We start from the raw sequence: 18,533 nt of genomic DNA on the forward strand, positions 1-18,533 counted from the left end.
AGGCATTTTAATGCTCTCTAAGCACTGATTTCATAACATCCTATCAATCTTTTGATAAGCATTCTCATTTTAATTTACTTCATAATGTTTTTACATTTTTCTTGGGATTCCTTCTTTGATGCATGTCTTATTTCAAAGTATATCTAATTTTCAAATAGTTCTGGCTCAGAATTTGGTCTTACTTATTGATAATACTATTCATATCATCTCTGTTCTTATTTTTGCCTCCTTGATTAGCCAATTACCTGCAGAGGGGCACTGAAGTCTTCACTATAATAGTGGATTTATCTATTCTTTAACTTTATTCAGTTTTTGCCTCATATATTTTGACACTCTCATTAGGTGCATACACATTAAGGATTTTTATGTCTTTTTGGATAATTTATCCCTATATTGTCATGTATCTGTTTATCCAGCATATGATCCCAAATTCTGTATGCTTTTGAATGGAACAATAGTAATTCCACTTTCTCTTGATTAGTACATGCATCTTTTCCCCCTTCCCTTAACTATCTGAATCTTTGTATTTATGAGTTTCTTGTAAACACCATAATAATAAGTGCATAATAATATTCTTGTAAATCTGCAATTTATTGCATATATGTCTCTTAATTGGATGTATGTATACCCATTTCCATCTTTTTAAAGAACTCTGTATTGATGAGAACGTTTGGAATTCATATTTATTGGTTTGTAAACTTTCTGGTCTTTCATTGCAGATTTTTCCTTTGTCTGTTCCAAATTTTCAGTCTTAAACATTTAAATTTGAATCCCAGAATTCCATTTTATTTTTGATTATTTATTTATTTATGATGATATTTTTGAGATTCCTGAGTCTCCCCGCCTCAGCCACCTCCAGGTTATGCAGTAGTCACGACCCCAGCTCACTGTGCCTCTGGCCTCCCGGGTTCACGCCGCATTCTTCCTTGCCTCTAGCCTCCCTATAGCTGGTTCATAAGCACCCCACTTCAGCCTACATGACTCTAAAAAGTTTTTGTATTTTTAGTAGAGATGGGGTTTCACTGTGTTAGCCAGGATCGACCTCGTGATCCACCCGTCTCGGCCTCCCAAAGTGCTGGGATTACAGGCTTGAGCCACCGCGCCCCGCCTAGAATTCCATTTTATATGTTTGGTCTGTTCATTCAATTATGCTCATCATTTTTTAATTTAAGCCTTTGAGTATACACTGTTTTAAACCACCATTTTAAAGCCTTTCTGATAATTCCAATACCTGTGTTTGTTCCTATTGACTTTTTCCTTATGGGTCACATTTTTCTGTTTCTTCACATACATATTTTCTTATGCTCTGGACTCTAGATTTTGCTGTCTTATTTGAAAGGGTATTCTGGCAGGGAAATTATTACACATCTACCTGCATATGATCCTGTAAGGCTTGGTTTTATGCACTGCTAGGGTGTGTCCATTTCTGTTTTTCCATAGTTCTTGGACACAACACCAACACTCTACAGTTGACCTTCTAACACCACATACTTTAATTGGGCAGTTTTACTTATACGCAGATTTTCTTCCACCTCTGCCACCCTTGGGGGACAGCAAGACTGATGTCTTCTCTTCCTCTTCCTACTCAATATGAAGATGACAAGGATGAAAAACTTGAAAACCCACTTCTACTATTTAATGGATAGAAAATATAGGTTCTCTCCCTTATGATTTCCTTAATAACATTTTTTCTCTGGCTTACTTTACTGTAATATAGCATATAATACATAGAACACATAAAATGTGTTAACTGTTTATTTCACCAATAAGGCCTCCAGTCAACAATAGACTTAGTAGTTAAGTTTTGCGGGAGTCAAAACTTACAAATTTTTTACCATTTGACGGATCAGCATCCTTAACCCCCACAATTTTCAATGTTCAACTGTATATATTGAAAAATAAAAGGAGTGATTCTTCACATCTTCACATTATACTATAACAAAGGAATTTCCACAAAGATCTCGTAATAGAGAGAAAAGTTAAAAGAAAATACTGTGTATTATTTTTAATGCTTATATCACACTAATACCAATAAAAATTCTAAATACTATATATGTATTTCCTTATATAGCATTACTGTATTGTTTCATTTCACAGATAAGACAACCAAGGCTTTTAGAAGTTAAGCATCTCGATGAGTTAATTTAGCAGATTTCCAGAAGGAAAGAAAACAACCTACCAGAAATTGTATAATACCCATAATTTTCCATATAGATTGCAACCAATTCATATGAAAACATGAAACCCTGTTTTAATCCAGGTAAGTCATCAGTAAGTGATCAAAATTCATGAATTATTGTAATTGTATATGTATCAATCAATTATATTTACTAATCTTCAGGGGTCAGTTCTGATCCTAGAGTCTCTAAAGGATGTTAAAAAACTTATCTTTAAAATGATGCAATTAAAATAAGTACTATTTTCCTTAAATATTAGTATCTTCCTGATACTATGAGGGTTTTCATGTCTTTTATGTGGTGTTTTGGCTTTCTTCCTATAACTTATCAGTGGATAATGGCTTACAAAACTAATGGGTGAGAAAAAAAATCAGCTATGTTTTATGATTATTATACCAATTAGTAAATAAGCATGCATCATTTACCCAGGAACAGATGTATTACTCAAGCAACGGCTTAGACTATCTCTAAATTAGGACTAATGGGACTATATTTTAATGACAAAATTCTTCAAAGTACCAGATCAGATTTAAATCAGTTCGTTTTGCTAAAAGGAAAAAAGCAAGTATGCACCTTGCTGCTCTGGCCTCTGCCAGGCTACTGCTTCAGTCTTGAGGATTTATCTTAGAAAATGTGTGAAGTATTTGAAAAATCATGAGGGACATCAAAGAACACATCAATAAAACAATACTACAGTAAGGCTATGAATGCCTTTGAGGTTTGCATATTTATTTAATATTTCATCTGTTACCAACTAAAAGCAATGTTTTAAAAAAAGAAAAAATTTTAAACAAGGCTTTAAAAAATACTGACAGAATACCACCCACATAAAAATAAAGCCAACACTTTGAGATGTTATCAAACATGTATCTTCTTGGTATATCATTACAATTACCTCAATAATTTAATAAATATCTCACTTTCCAGATAACACATTTTAATGTTTTAAAGAAAGCTGTCTTTTCAAAGGAAAGCTCATGAAACTCATGAGCCGGTGAGAGGAGTCACGATGTTATGAAAGGAATCAGAAACCTTGGATCTCTGATTTCAATGTCAGTTTTTACCTAATTCAATTCAGTTTTGTGGTGTCATAAAATTGTAAATTTTTTTAACAGAAAAAAATGCTGATCTGGAAAAAAGGTGTCATACAGATGGCAGTAAAGTTGAAGGATAGCAAAATAATAGACTGGTAGTATTTTAGTCCATTCATGCTGCTATAACAAAATACCAAACCAGGTAATTTATAAACAGAATTTTATTTCTCACCATTCTGGAAGTCAGGAAGTCCAAGGCAAAGGCACCAGCAGATTCACTCTCTGGGGCAGGCTCGCTTTCTGCTTCCAAGACGGTACTTTCCACATGGTGGAAGGAATGGAAGGAAGGGGCAAACTCCGCCACTCCAGCCCTTTAATGACACTCATTTATCAGAGCAGAACCCTCACAGCCTCATCATTTCCCAAGGGCCACACCTCTTAATACTATCACTTTGGGGGTTAAGTTTCAACATAGGAAGTTTAGTGGGATACATACACTCAAACCATAGCAGACAGAAACACATAAGAACAACAACAGAGGAGATAAACTTCAGGCAAGAGAAGTCAACACATCTTCAGAAGATGGAAAGCACACAGATGACTGAGCAGAGCAAAGAAATGTGCACCCTAATTGGCTAAAGAGTGATTTCTGATTCAGATAGCAGAACTCAAGAAGTAGGAATCAATGGCACCAGCCACCACTGTAAGTGGTCTAGAGAGGCAGGACTAATGAGGTTAGTTAAGAGTCTGATTAAGGACTTCTTACTCCCTGAGATCTTCCTTCCTGTGAAACAGCATGACTGACTATGTTTCCACTACTTTGGCAAAGGTAGTAGGCAGAATTCTAAGAATGACCTCCTTTGAGCGTGGATGGAACCTGTGAATACAATGAGATATCACTACCCTAGTTGTTACATCATATGGTAAAAAGGAAATATCCAGATGCAGCACATGAAAATCACATCAGCCCTTTAAAAGCAGAAAGTTTCTCCAGCTGGTAGCAAAAGAAAAAAAAAAAAAAAGTCATAAAGATTCAAGGCATAGGAGGATTTGATGTGCCATTGCTGGCATTGAAGATAGTGAGGACCAGGAACCTCAGAACTGTAATTTCCAACAACCTCAGTCAACTTGGAGGCACTCTTCCCCAGAGTCTCCAGATAAGAGACCGGCCAACACCATAATTTTAGCTTTGTGAGACCCTTAGGAGAGTACCCAGCTAAGCCTGCTTGAACTTCTAACCTGTAGACCTGTGAGCTAAATAGTGGATGTTGTTTTAAACCACTAAGTTTATGGTCATTTGTTATGCAGGTATAGAAAACTAATCTATCTACTATTATTATAGTAGATACTATGCTATAGATAGTAGATACTAAAATCTACTATTATTTACAATTGCATGCTATAACATGTTATGTGTAACAAAATATTGTATATTGCTTATAAATTATATACTCTATAACATACCTATGTAATTACCTTGAATATACACAGAGACATGAAGTTTATTTTCTTATGTTTACTAAGGTAGATTTTAATAAGTAAGTCTCTGAAACACACTTAAAAACTACCAAGGAGGAGCATATATTTGAAGACAATCTCCAACATGGAAGACAGAAGACAAAATCAGATAAACTAAACAAAGGAGACTCAAGGAAATAAATGGAGCAACAATGGAAAGCAGAGGGGAACTCCAAAATACCTAAGATTAATACAATCACACAGATAAGATATTGCAACCAGGCGATAATTGAGAGTCACAATCAAAAACTGAGAAAGAGTTCTTGGAAATAAAATAGAAAAAAAAGAAAACAGCTGCTGAAACAAAAGACCCAATAGAAAGTTTGGAAAATAGAATTGAACCATCTTGTAGATGCAAGAGAAAAAAAACCAAAGAACATATTAGTACATCAATAGAGAAGATTGAATATCTGTCCATCAGAAATTCCAGAGAGGACAAAATACAGATATCACAAACAACTTCCCAGAAGACATAGATTTCAGATTAAGATAGTCTATTAGGAGTCCAGCAAAACAAACTGAAAATAACTCATATCACAGTGCATCATCTCCTACCTACAAGCCACACCCTTGTGTGGTTTTTTTTTCCCCCCTCAAAAGCCCAGCAACTTTGACTTTGCTTCCCTTTTTTGCAAGAATATTTTCAATGTTTCTAACTAAAGTGCCTGTCCCTGACATTGTCACAGGTGTCATCCTTGATCAGAACAGAACTCCTTTAAACAAAAGATCATTCTTTTTCTGATGGTCCTGGCTATTCCTCATACTTGTTCCAACTGCTTCAGTGACCTTGATCCATTCTCTTTCTATCTAGTATTGCTGGATGTTTGCAACTGAACATTCTTGAATCTCTAGTAATCAATCTCTAGGAGATATTTATTATGCAAATTAACCCCTCTACACCTAATTTCTCAAGAGGTTCTCCATTTCTCAAGCTCATAAACAAATGAATTCATATGGCTATTTACCAAAGTAAATTACTATGGTTTCAAAGAATAAATTCCATGCCCCTCCCTTCATGGTAGAATGTCATATTCCAACAGCACATTTTCCAAGTGAATGAAGAATATTTTCCGTGTACCCATGAGCTGCAAGAGGTTAGTGTGTAATATGTCAAGTGAAGACAGTGCAGTTCAAATTCCCCTGTTTTGAAGAAGACACTCTGCTATGCCAAAACAGAGTTGGGAGCCCCATAAGTTTGCTCTGACCTGACTTGGCAAGTAACAGTTTAACAGACCTTGCAGCCTATTTCTACTCAGAGGACAAGGAATGACTCATGAGCCAAATTTTAGGTTTCACATGTTCCTTTTTTGCCTGTCACATTCTGAAAAACAGTGTACTTGTGTGCAGAGAACAGGACACGATGCCTTTAAGCCTTAGTCATCTTTCAACAACATAGTGAAAGACTAGTAGATATGACTTTTCAGAACACTTATGTACAAAACAATCAACTTACAAATGACAGATAGAATAAAGATAAAACTGAAAAGAGAAGAACTTTTTCAACCAAGAGATTCTAAGATAAAGATTACTATTCTCCTAGAATTTTAATGAATCCATTTCTTCACGGACCCCTGGAGAATGTCAAGTTCCACATTTGCATTGAAATGATAGTGAATGTTTATGCTTGTTAGCAGCCGTTTATCACACCAAGACTGCTGTGTTACTCTCTTCCTCTTTCTGTGTATATGTATATGTACACACAATCTTTTTTTCCTCCATTTTAACTGTCATATCTCAATATTTTATCTGAAGCCTGATAATCAACAATAGGATTGAAAAATGTGACCAAGTTAGACTTCAGAAGAGATTATTTTAAGTTCCGGGTTACATGTGCTGGACATGCAGGTTTGTTACATAGGTAAATGTGTGTGCCACGGTATTTTGCTGCACCTATCAACCCCTCACCTAGGTATTAAGCCCAGCATGCATTAGCTGTTTTTCCTGATGCTCTCCTCTCTGCCCTTTTTCTCACAGGCCCCAGTGTCTGTTGCTCCTCTCCCTGTGTCCATGTGTTTTCATTGCTCAGCTCCCACTTATAAGTGAGCACATGCGGTGTTTGGTTTTGTTTTTGCATATGTTTCCTGAGGATAATAGCTTCCAACTTCATCCATGTCCCTACAAAGGACATGATCTCATTCCTTTTTATGGCTGCATAGTATTTCATAGCATATATGTACCACATTTTCTTTATCTAGTCTATCATTGACGAGCATTTGGGTTAATCCCATGTCTTTACTATTGTGAATAGTGCTGCAATCAACATACACATCCATGTATCTTTATAATAGAATGCATCATCTTTATAAGAGAATGATTTCTATTCCTTTGGCTATATACCCAGTAATGGAAATGCTGGGTCAAATAATATTTCTGGTTCTAAGTCTTCGAGGAATCACCACACTGTCTTCTACAATGGTTGAACTAATTTGCATTCCCATCAACAGGGTAAAAGTGTTCCTATTTCTCAGCAACCTCACCAACATCTGTTGTTTCTTGACTTTTTAAATAATCGCCATTCTGATGTGAGATTATATCTCATTGTGGTTTTCATTTGCATTTCTTCGATGATCAGTGATGTTGAGCTTTTTTTCATGTTTGTTGGCTGAATGTATGTCTTTTGAGAAGTATCTGTTCATATGCGTTGCCCACTTTTTAATGGTTTTCTTATAAATATACTTAAGTTCCTTGTAGATTCTGGAAATTAGATCTTTGTCAGATGGAGAGATTGCAAAAATCTTCTCCCATTCTGTAGATTGTTCGCTTTGATGATAGTTTCTTTTGCTGTGCAGAAGCGCTTTAGTTAAACTAGATCCCATTTGTCGATTTTTCCTTTTGTTGCAATTGCTTTTGGTGATTTCATCATAAAATCTTTGCCAGTACCTATGTCCTGAATGGTATTGCCTAGATTTTCTTCTAGGGTTTTTGTAATTTATACTTTTACATAATTTATAGTTTTGGGTTTTACATTTAAGTCTTTAATCCATCTTGAGTTAATTTTTACGTAAGATACAAGGAAGAGATCCAGTTGCAATTTTCTGCATATGGCTAGCAGTTCTCCCAGCACCATTTATTAAACAGGAAATGCTTTCCCCATTGCTTTGGTTTGTCGAAATTCAGATGGTTGTAAATGTGCAGCTTTATTTCTGAGTTCTCTATTCTGGTCCATTGGTCTATGTGCCTGTTTTTGTACCAGTACCGTGCTGTTTTGGTTACTGTAGCCTTGTAGAGCTTGAAGTTGTGTAGCATGATGCCTCCAGCTTTGTTATTTTTGCTTAGGATTGTCTTGGCTCTCAGAGTTCTTTATTGGTTCCATATGAATTTTAAAATATTTTTTAAAATGTTTCTAATTCTGTGAATAATGTCAATGGTAGTTTAGTGGGAATAAGCATTGAATCTATAAATTGCTTTGGCACTATGGCCATTTTCACAATATGGATTCTTCCTACCCATGTGTCAACACAAGTATCAATAGCTAAGTTGACCAAGTGGAAGAAAGAATATCAGAGCTTGAAGACTATCTTGCTGGAATAGGGCAGGCAGACAAGATTAGAGAAAAAAGAATGAAAAAGAATGAACGGGACTATGTAAAAAGACCTTTAGATTCGAGAACTATGAGACTATGTAAAAAGCCCTTTAGGAGAGATTCTGTGCTAAATGAACACAAATGTGAACCAGCCAAAGACCCATGATGAGATGTAAATTTGGATACAAGACTTAACATTTTTAAAAGTACTCTGTAAGAGCAGGTCAAGGAGTCCTTTAAGAATCATAAAAGAGGATATTGAAATAAGTGAAACTACCTATTGCCTGTTTACAAATAGCCATTGCAGTCTTACTGTATAACAACAATAACACAAGCAGAAATTGTCCCAGTGGTTGGCTCCTGGGTCCAGGTTAGCTAGCAGTGATGCCCACACCAATCTTCTCTGTTGAGAACTCCTATCTCTTATCTCCCTCCAAGTTCTTTTAATATCTTGCTTTTTCTTTCATTCATTAAAGCCCTCTTAGTCAAGATTTTATAAGAGTTATCAAGATATTGTGAAGAAACAGGATGTTTGACATGCAGGTTTCAAAGCCTGCTTCTATATGCCTGGGTATTTGCATTTTATTCATACAAAAACCTGTAACAGTAATAGATACATGTATAAACAGGATGTCATCTGTTTCCATTTTTCCTTTTTAAAGGCTTAAAAGTTTACATTACTCAGGTCATCTCCATTGTATCATAATAGCAGAATAAGTTATACTTAGAGCTTCCTCAGTCTAAGCAGGCAACACTTCCTCGGCAGCTCGGGGACCCATGGGAACCCTTGACATATAGCAACTAGTGAGATGAACCTGAGGTGAATCAGAGATCTTCAAGTGAAAAATGAGGAAAGCTACAAAGCAGTCTGCCCAGGGCCATTAAGATGAAGATCATTTAAGATAATACTAATCCCTGGCCTAGCCCCACCATCCACACACTCCCAAGTCAGAAGCTGTGGCTTGCAAGTGGCCATTTAAATTATTCAAAGGGCGTCAAGTCTCCACTTGCTAACAAGATTATCACTTTGATAGCTCACAGAATAGATCTAAAATTCTAAAAAGAAAGATAACAGCAATAGACAGCCAATAGAAAGGCAACATCCCCCATTTTATTTCTCATATGATAATCTCAGAGGACTAGAGTAGGAAGACTTCTCAAATTTATGTCACTTATCATACATTCCAAAAAACTGAGGCATAGAGGGTAGAAGTGATTTGCCCAAGGATATAAGCAAAACTAACCCTAGAATCAAAGTCTCCTAATTTGTAAGCCAACTATTTCCACCGTAGTGTGCTGATTCTTCTGGGTTAGAAATAAAACCAGTATTGACCCCACACCTGTACACAGACAACCTGAGGGTTTCCCAGGGGCAAAGAAGGACTCTAATCCCCCAAAAATATAAATCTTCAGACTTCATATACCTAGATTGTCCAGGACGCTGAAATTCAATATAATTAAAGGACATATGTAAACTTCCAGTGGTGAGAAAGATCAATCACACAAAGTATGTAAAGTTTGCCAAGATCAAATTTTTACCACATCCTGCTACTATCCATTTCCAGCTATACATGAAATATAGAAAGTCTTCTGATCACTGTCTAGGTTATTTTAGCCCCCTTTGCACCCTCTAACAAAAACTTTAAGACATTTAAAAATGCATCAAACCAACCATATTCACAGTTGCAATTCACCTGGGATTTCCAAAAGAATAATATGTACTCGAGCCTTTGCCTATTTTCTTAGGAAGTATACAGATTCATATACACCCAAGGCCTTTTTCCATGCTCATAAAGCAAACTTTCCTAGTCTTACTCTTATTGTAATAATAGAGTTCATAATATTTGCCCACAGAGTACAATGCTTATAAATGTCTATAAATGCTTAACTGTGTCATATCTCTATGAGGGGGGCCCAGGAGCCTAGTTATATCCCTCTCAATGTCAACTCCATGCTCCTTGGACATATTTCCATAGTATGTCTCACTAAGTAACTCCTGCAGTTAGTTTAGGCATTTAGGAACATTTTTTTTCTATCATTATTATTAGTTCTTTCTTGCCTTTTTATAATTTGATGACTCTTTTCCATAACCAACCCGAAACAAAAGGGGTAATTGCTATCCTGATGAACCTCTTTGTACTAAAAATTGCTGAGTATTGTAGATGGAATGTTTGTGTACCCCCAGAATGCATATGCTGAAATCCTAATGAAATGGCTTCATTGTCTGGGGTAATGAAGACTTACCTGAGGTAAGTCATCTCATGCCAAGAAAATTTATAACATGGACACACACATGAGGAGTTTAGGAGTGGAGGTTTAATAGGCAGAAGAAAGAGGAGAAAAGCTCTCTCTCTAATGAGAGAGGGGGGCTTCGGAGAGAAATGACCAGCCTGTAGCAAATTCACCAGATATTATAAGGCAGGCTTGAAGATGCTGTGTCTGATTTACATAGGGATCACAGATTGGTTTGATCAAGTGTGATGTTCACACAGCATGCGGGGAAGGCTGGCACCCCACCCTAATCTTACTATGCAAATGGGCTATCCACTTGATCAAGGCCCTCTTGTCTGCTCCTTACTGTACACATGCCTGGCAAAAAGATGGAGCCACCATTTTTGACATGCCTAGTCCCAGGTAGAATTTTTCTGCCAACATTCACCCATGTAAGCTTCCAGCTTGTCTATGTGTGTAGCTCAATTTTATAGGCTACTCTTTGTTAGAAAAGAGATTTGAGGGCTGCTTTTCATTAAAAGGAAAGCCTTAACAAGGACTTCTGTGCCTTCAATATCTGCCTAATTTCTTTTTTACTCCTTCATCACTAACTCCCAATGTTATGGTATTAGAAGGGAGGTGCTTAGCCCATGAGGGCAGAGCTTACATGAATGGGAGCTCCTTTGTCCTTTACACCAAACAGCGGTCTATGAACCAGGAAGCAGGCCCTCACAGGGCACTGAATTGGCTGGTGCCTTGATCTTGGACCTCCCAGCCTTCAGAACTATAAAAAATTTGTTATTTAGAAGCCACTCAGCATATGGCATTTTGTTTTAGCAGCCTGAGTGGACAAAGGCACTTGGTGACTCAAATTTGGGAGAAACAAACAAACAAAAACACTTGGATTCTGCACTTAACGAGGAAGTAAGACAATTTACAGAGTAAGAAGGTTTAGGGTGAGACTATTCTGAAGCCTGAAGAATAAAACGAAAGCAATTCAAGCCAAGATAAACCAATAGATTTCACAGGAGGCCAAGAGACCATGGAAAGAGAATGTTCTTACCTTAGAGACAAACACAAATAGCTATACTAAGAAATCTTACAGAAATATGCAGACTGAGTTATCTTTCACATGGAAAAAGCCAATGTTCATCTCTATTCCATGTATCTTAGCTACCTACTCTTGTCAGTTTCTAACCTGTCCAAATATAATTTATATCTTTATCCAGTACTGCATCTGAGAACTGTGACATTCTGATCTACTAATAAAATCAGACTTAGAAAGGTAGGGCGCAAGACACATTACTGAACTTTACCACAAAAAATCAGTTTAGATCTCTAGGAAATGGAAAAGCAGCTGTCTGATGGTGCCAAGGTGATCACAAACACAAAATGTAGACAAATTGTAGACTTGGCCAAAGCTAAAAGCCAAGACTGAAGATGCAATGAAATGGGCAACCCATTCCAAAGAACTTCTAAGAAAAGTTTAATAGTACATCCAAAACAAAAGGACTATCCTCATCAATATCACTAGTAACTGAGGTAAACAGCAATCAGGTTTTTTTCTTTTTTAATCTCTTTGCTGACTTTTTGCTGTTGATACCTTTACTGCCACGAGAGTGCTATACACTCCCTGCAATTAACTGGCTGTTTGAAACCCTACTACATTAATGGGCATTATCCAACAAAAGGAGTACAAAGAAAATGTGGAAATTTTCACCAATTTCTCTTAGAAGCATGGCATAGTAAATGGATCATTTCACTAAAAGGATAGTTATTAGAAGTACGACAGGGAAACCGTGTAATGCTACAAAATAGTTCAAAGCAAAGTCAAAGATACCCAGTTTTCTAACTATTTCTAGAATTATAAGTTGGATATAAAGAAACAAAAGACAAACATGATAAATTTTCAGATCTTAATACGCAGGAAGGAAAAAAACAGTTATTTCTAAAAGAAGCCAGTCCTAAAAACTGACAGTAAGCCAAAAATCTAGGACCCTGGAAACAAGACATTTCTAGAGCATATGCATGGGGTGGGGGTGGTAGATACATTTTAAATATTGCTTTCTGTTTCAAGATTTTAAAATTTGAAATAATTTTCACTTCCATATGTTTTCTCCTAATTACTATTCAGAAGCACACAGACATTAAATAGTTGTGCAGGCTATTTTTATTTGTGCTTCCACCCTTATTTATTATCAGATATTCCACATTTTTGCATTGCTTTTATAAGTACTGTTTCAATGGTGGTAAAAAAATTTCATTATACTGATAAATTAATATAACTGTTCAAATGAGTTATCTTTTGAGTTGTACATTGTTGTTCAACTCTTAAAAAGAATAAAAATTGAGGTTTGTTTTAGAGATTTTTCTATGTAGATGTGGGGTTAAAGCAAGGTGGGAGAGGTGGTTTTCTCGGAGGCCAGAACAAACTTCAGTGAACAGTATTCTAATAAGTCTTACAGAGAGCCCTGAACTCCCAAAATTTGTGTTCCATCTGTGTTTCTGTAACTTAACTTTCTCAAAGATACTGTTATGGCTCAAATCATTTGTATGTTACAGGTCGTCTATTACTAATATTAAAGGATAATTTAGAATTTCTTTTAAAAGGACAGATTTAAGATTATCCTGGAATGATGTCTCAAAACTATGTTCCAGTGTACAGTTTGACTGGGAAAGCAATACATGGGTGAACTCAGAAAAGCTGTGCATATGTCATTTCCTATATAACACAACAACGACAAAGATTTTCAGGAAATGGCTCGCACCATCCTAAATATTTGCTCTAATGTTGAACTGATTGATGTCTTGTGGGAGGCCTAGTTTCCTAGTAAGGGCAGAGGTATCTTTCCTGTGCACTGCTCTGGAAATTTGCTTTACAACACCCTGGTTGCCATGAAGAGCTAGTAATATGGGGAAAAAAGAAATGGAAGAGAGGATCAAGAAACACCATTAAAAGAAAGGTTCTTTCTAACACTGCCAACCTCTGTCTCTGTCTGTCTGTCTCTCTCTCTCCCTCCCTTCTTCCCCCTGCCCTTTTTCTCTCTCTCTCTAACCGTAGGGAAAAGAAACAAGAGCACAAGAAAATTTAAGATGTGACTGTGGTTCTCAAATCTGGAAAAACCACTAAAATTATCTGAGTAGTTTTAAGAACAAAAAAACAAAAAACAATGCTTAGTTCAGCCTGAAAACAGATTTTAACTTAATTGGTATGGGGTCAAAGTTTTAGAAGCTCCACCATGACACTAATGTGCAAAGTTTGAAAACTACTGAGATACATGACTCACTAAGTTAGGAGCAGCATTAATAGGACCAGGTTAATGACCTTTAACAATTAAGGTGCTTTCCTTCCTCAGGATCTGCAATTAAATTAATGCTTCTGGCCAGGCACGCTGGCTCACGCCTGTAATCCCAGCACTTTGGGAGGCCGAGGTGGGCAGATCAGGACATCAGGAGATCGAGACCATCTTAGCTAACACGGTGAAACCCTGTCTCTACTAAAAATACAAAAAAAGTTAGCCAGGCATGGTGGTGGGCACCTGTAGTCTCAGCTACTCCAGAGGCTGAGGCAGGAGAATGGTGTGAACCTGGGAGGCGGAGCTTGCAGTGAACCGAGATCGCGCCACTGCACTCCAGCCTGGGCGACAGAGCAAGACTCCGTCTCAAAAAAAAAAAAAAAAAAAAAAAATGCTTCTAAGTATAAAACTGTAACTATAACTCATAGAAAACAAAGCAGCACAGAATTCAACAGAATCTTTTAAATGCAGTATCCATTAAGAAGGACTACTATTTTCAAAAGGCTCAGCACTAAAATTGGCTATTTGCAATACCAAAAGGTAGTTTTCAGTTTTACTTGGTTTCAACTTTTTTCCTTTGATTTCTTATCTTTCATTGCTTCGAAATAGATTTTCTACTATGTTTTTAATTTTTACTCCAGCAAAATGAGATAAGTCCAGTAATGAGAGTCCAGCAAAGGACAAATAAGGCCCTAGGTTTGAAGATCATAATAAAACAAGGGTTTTAAAAATTGTCCAAACTTTGAAAATAAAACAAAATGAGGACTCCATGTTCTTTCAGTGCCACATTGGAGCATGAACTGATAGATCCATTTGTGCATTCTTTATGTCAGGGAACATACTAGTGTTTGACTTGTCGTTTATTATTTATTAGGCCCAAGATTCTATAAAGTTCCATGTTCGTGTTAAGTTACTTAAGTTACAGATTTTTATCCAGTATAAAAGCAAATTATTTTTGTATAGTAGAAAAGATAAGCCCAAAGATTATTGTATTATTACCCTATAGGACTCTACATTAGGAAACTTATGTCAGTATAACTTCCCTGAGGGACTTACTAACCAATTTTCTAATTATCTTTTTTACCAGATTTAGTACCATACTGGTTTCTTCATAAGTTAAATAAGCTTTTGACACATGCTTACTCTATATGTCTATAAACATCAGGAAAGTTAGTGGAATTTTTATTTAAGATCTTGTCCATTCCAACAACTGTTTTAGTCCATTTTCATACTACCATGAAGAAATACCTAAGACTGGGTAATTTGTAAAGAAAAAGGCTCACTGGACTCACAGTTCCACATGGCTAGGGAAGCCTCACAATCATGGCGGAAGGCAAAGGAGGAGCAAAGGCACATGTTAATGGCAGCAGGCAAGAGCATGTGTGTTGGGGGAACTGCCTTTTATAAAACCATCAGATCTCATGAGACTTACTATTATGAGGACAGAATGGGAAAAACCCATTCCCATGATTCAGTGACCTCCCAGTGGGTCCCTCTCACAACATATGGAGATTATGGGAGCTACAACTCAAGATGAGATTTGGGTGGGGACACAGGCAAACCATATCAACTTTCTCAGTTCAGTGTAAATATGTTAGCCGTAGTTTCATAGGGAGAGTTAAAATACAACAATGGAAAGTTAAAAACATAATGAAAAAGAAAGATCTAACTGTGTACGTAGCTGCACTAACATGTATTTTTACAACTCAGTTGTACAGAAATGTTAGTCTGTATCGAACTCAACTTGCTCACAAGCCTCTTTTTCCTCTAAGTAGCTGAAAATACTTAATCTTGCCAATTCAAGGTAACTAAGTATTGTTCAGTTGAAAGTAATCTTTTGGGAAAATATTCAGTATGTTAAGGATTTAAACTCAGTCAACTCAAAATATATTCATCTTAACAAGGGCTTTCTCAAATCTCAAGCATCTTCTTCCTCTCTACCTGGATTGACATGGAATAAAGGAAAAACTGATTTCATGTCATGGACGCAAGGAAGTAATTTCTAGTCCAAGTCTGTCCTCTGAGATCTCAATGGATTCCGTTCAGTGTATTGCTGATATAAATGGTCCCAATAAAGTGTTTGACAGCAACTTGAGGGCCTTACTACCAAAGATTTGAGGTCTACTCCTTGTCCTGAACCCAGGACTCTTGTGGTCTCCTAGTCTGATCAGTGTTTGCACTTATGCTACAAGAAATTATGAATAGTCTCCCTGTAAACTTAGGTTGCAGGAAAACAGCTGTATTTGTTCAGACCTCTGGTCTGCCTCCATACTCCAAGTCAACATTGGAAGCTGATTCCTCCAAGAATTGCAGGTATAAGTATATGGACCTTCTGTCCTTTCACTTCTTTGGTGTTTCTCTCTCCAACCCTGAGGTTTTGTCCACAAGGATAGATCTCGGTATTCTTGCTCTCCTTTCTCTTTCTCCAGCTCCTTTCCTGGCTTAAAATGGGCTTCTCTCAGCAGGGTGTAGTGGCTCACACCTGTAATCCCAGCACTTTAGGAGGCCGAGACAGGCAGATCACTAGAGGTCAGCAGTTCGGCACCAGTCTGAACATTATGGTGAATTCGTGTCTCTATAAAAATACAAAAATTAGCCAGGTGTGATGGACAAGTGGCTGTAATCCCAGCTACTTGGGAGGCTGAGGCAGGAGAATCGCCTGAACCTGGGAGGCAGAGGTTGCAGTGAGTCAAGATGGCGTCACTGCACCCCAGCCTGGTGACACAGTAAGACTGTCTCAAAAAAAAAAAAAAAAAAAAAAAAAAAAAGGCTTCTCTCTCCTCTCTTCTTGGAAGCCAACTGCTCTTTTCTCGCATCTTCCCTTTTCTTGGCTTAACTTTTATAAAATCTTAACTCTGATCTAGTCTCTACTTCTTGGAACCCAAACATCTATTCTTTTCTCTACAAAGCCTGGATCTTATAAGATAAATACATTGATTCCTTGGCTTTCAAACTATTGTATTTCAAATATATTTCAAGAACTTAGTTTGAAAGGTGAAAAAAAAGATCAATGTCATCTTTGTTCTCAGCTGGATTCAGTCTTTCGCAGTGTCAATGGATGTCTTGGCCTCAATGGATTGTGATCTTTGGTAAGAAAAGAATGACCTATAATTTTTTTTAACAGTTAGATATTTCAAGATATATCTTATTTTACGTGCCACCTTCTAATTTAAATGAGGTCACCTCTCATTCTGACCTTGTATAGAAAAAAATAGCAAATAGTATATAAGAAAATTACATACGAGTAGAAATTATGAAGACTAACTTGTACACCCCTCTTTCCTCCTTTGCATTGCTGCTTCATCTCTTTCGAATTTTTGGCTTTTAATTTATCCTTTCCCATTCAGTTACTTATTCTGTGTCCCCCTCCTCCTCCTTTTGTCTCTTGCTCATATGATGCCTCTCTCAGTCATTGGCTTGGGCCTGCCCAAAAAATAACGTGCTTGGCTCAAAACTTGAGGCAGACCCCGGAAGAGCTAAGACCTGAGTCCCACACATATTCTCCGCTAATTACAACTGACAGGATATTGGCTTCTCTTCTTGCCTGCTGCACCCTGGATACAAGAAGCTCAACGTATCTGGGAAGCAGATGGGACTTATATGCTAGTAAAAAACTTGCTACATCCCCTAGTGAGTACACATTCTTTGGGGACAGGACTTCTGACCTTGGAGAGTCAATTATGGGGATGGGAAGCACAAAACTCCTGATGGAACACTGGGAATAATGTCCTACTTCTGCCCCTTGGTTTCAAGATTTATTAATTATTTCCACTAGAGAAAAGTATCTGGATTCAATGTTTATACCAATATTTGCCATTCCTTGAGTGGATTCATCACACGCTACAGAATTACCACCCCCAATTCCAAAACACTATAAATTCCTGCAAAAGCAAGAAAATAAATATTGCCATTTATTTCTAAGAATATCAAAGAAATATCTATACAGAACTGGCACTTCAGCTGCATCTTCAGCAAGCCATACTATAGCCCTCTCGGGCTGGCATCTTCTGTGTGGTACAAAATCTGACAGAACCAGTGGATCCCTCAGCTCCTTCTCTGTGAGGTTGTTTCCCTGGTTGGATGCTAGGTGGTGTGAGATTCCATATCTGAGAATCAGCCACTCTGAGATATCCCGAGTAGTGGTATTGAGAGAGGCTTTGCAGGCAGGTTAATGAAAACCTACAGGGAACAGATGTCTATTCCTGTGAGAACAAACCACTTGCTCTTCCAGGATGGAAGGTGTCCAATGTAGTCAACTTGCCATAAAGCAGTCAGTTCCTTCAATAACCAGTACCATCCCAGGAGCTAAGTGTTGGTCTCTGTTACTGGCAAGTTTAGCATTCAGAGGCGGCAGAAACTAGATCGTGTTTAAAAAGTGGAATTCCATGTTGTGACCTATGCATAGCCTCCATCTCTGCCTCCATGAACATGTTGAAAATGTGCCTTTCTTGCCAGAACTGGGATGGTTAATGTCAAAGGCTGTTTGATGTCAACCAGATGATTCATTTTGTCTATTTGATTTTCAGTGCCTCTTCCATGGGTGGATGACTTCTACAGGTAGATGACTTCTAATATGGGCATAAATGGGGTCTCAGCTCTCTAAGTGCACCATACAGCCACTCTTTAGTGTGATGAGCCCATCTTTCACTTTTTTGTGTGACCAACAGACCCATAGCCCTTTCCCGGTCCTGAATAGTCTTCCTGCCTGTCCTCCTTGCTTCTCAAAAATATCTCTTTCTTCTCTCCTTAATCATTGGTGTTTTAGGTTGAATTC

Source organism: Papio anubis, chromosome 6 (assembly GCF_008728515.1).
Source record: "Papio anubis isolate 15944 chromosome 6, Panubis1.0, whole genome shotgun sequence".
Taxonomy (NCBI): domain Eukaryota; kingdom Metazoa; phylum Chordata; class Mammalia; order Primates; family Cercopithecidae; genus Papio; species Papio anubis.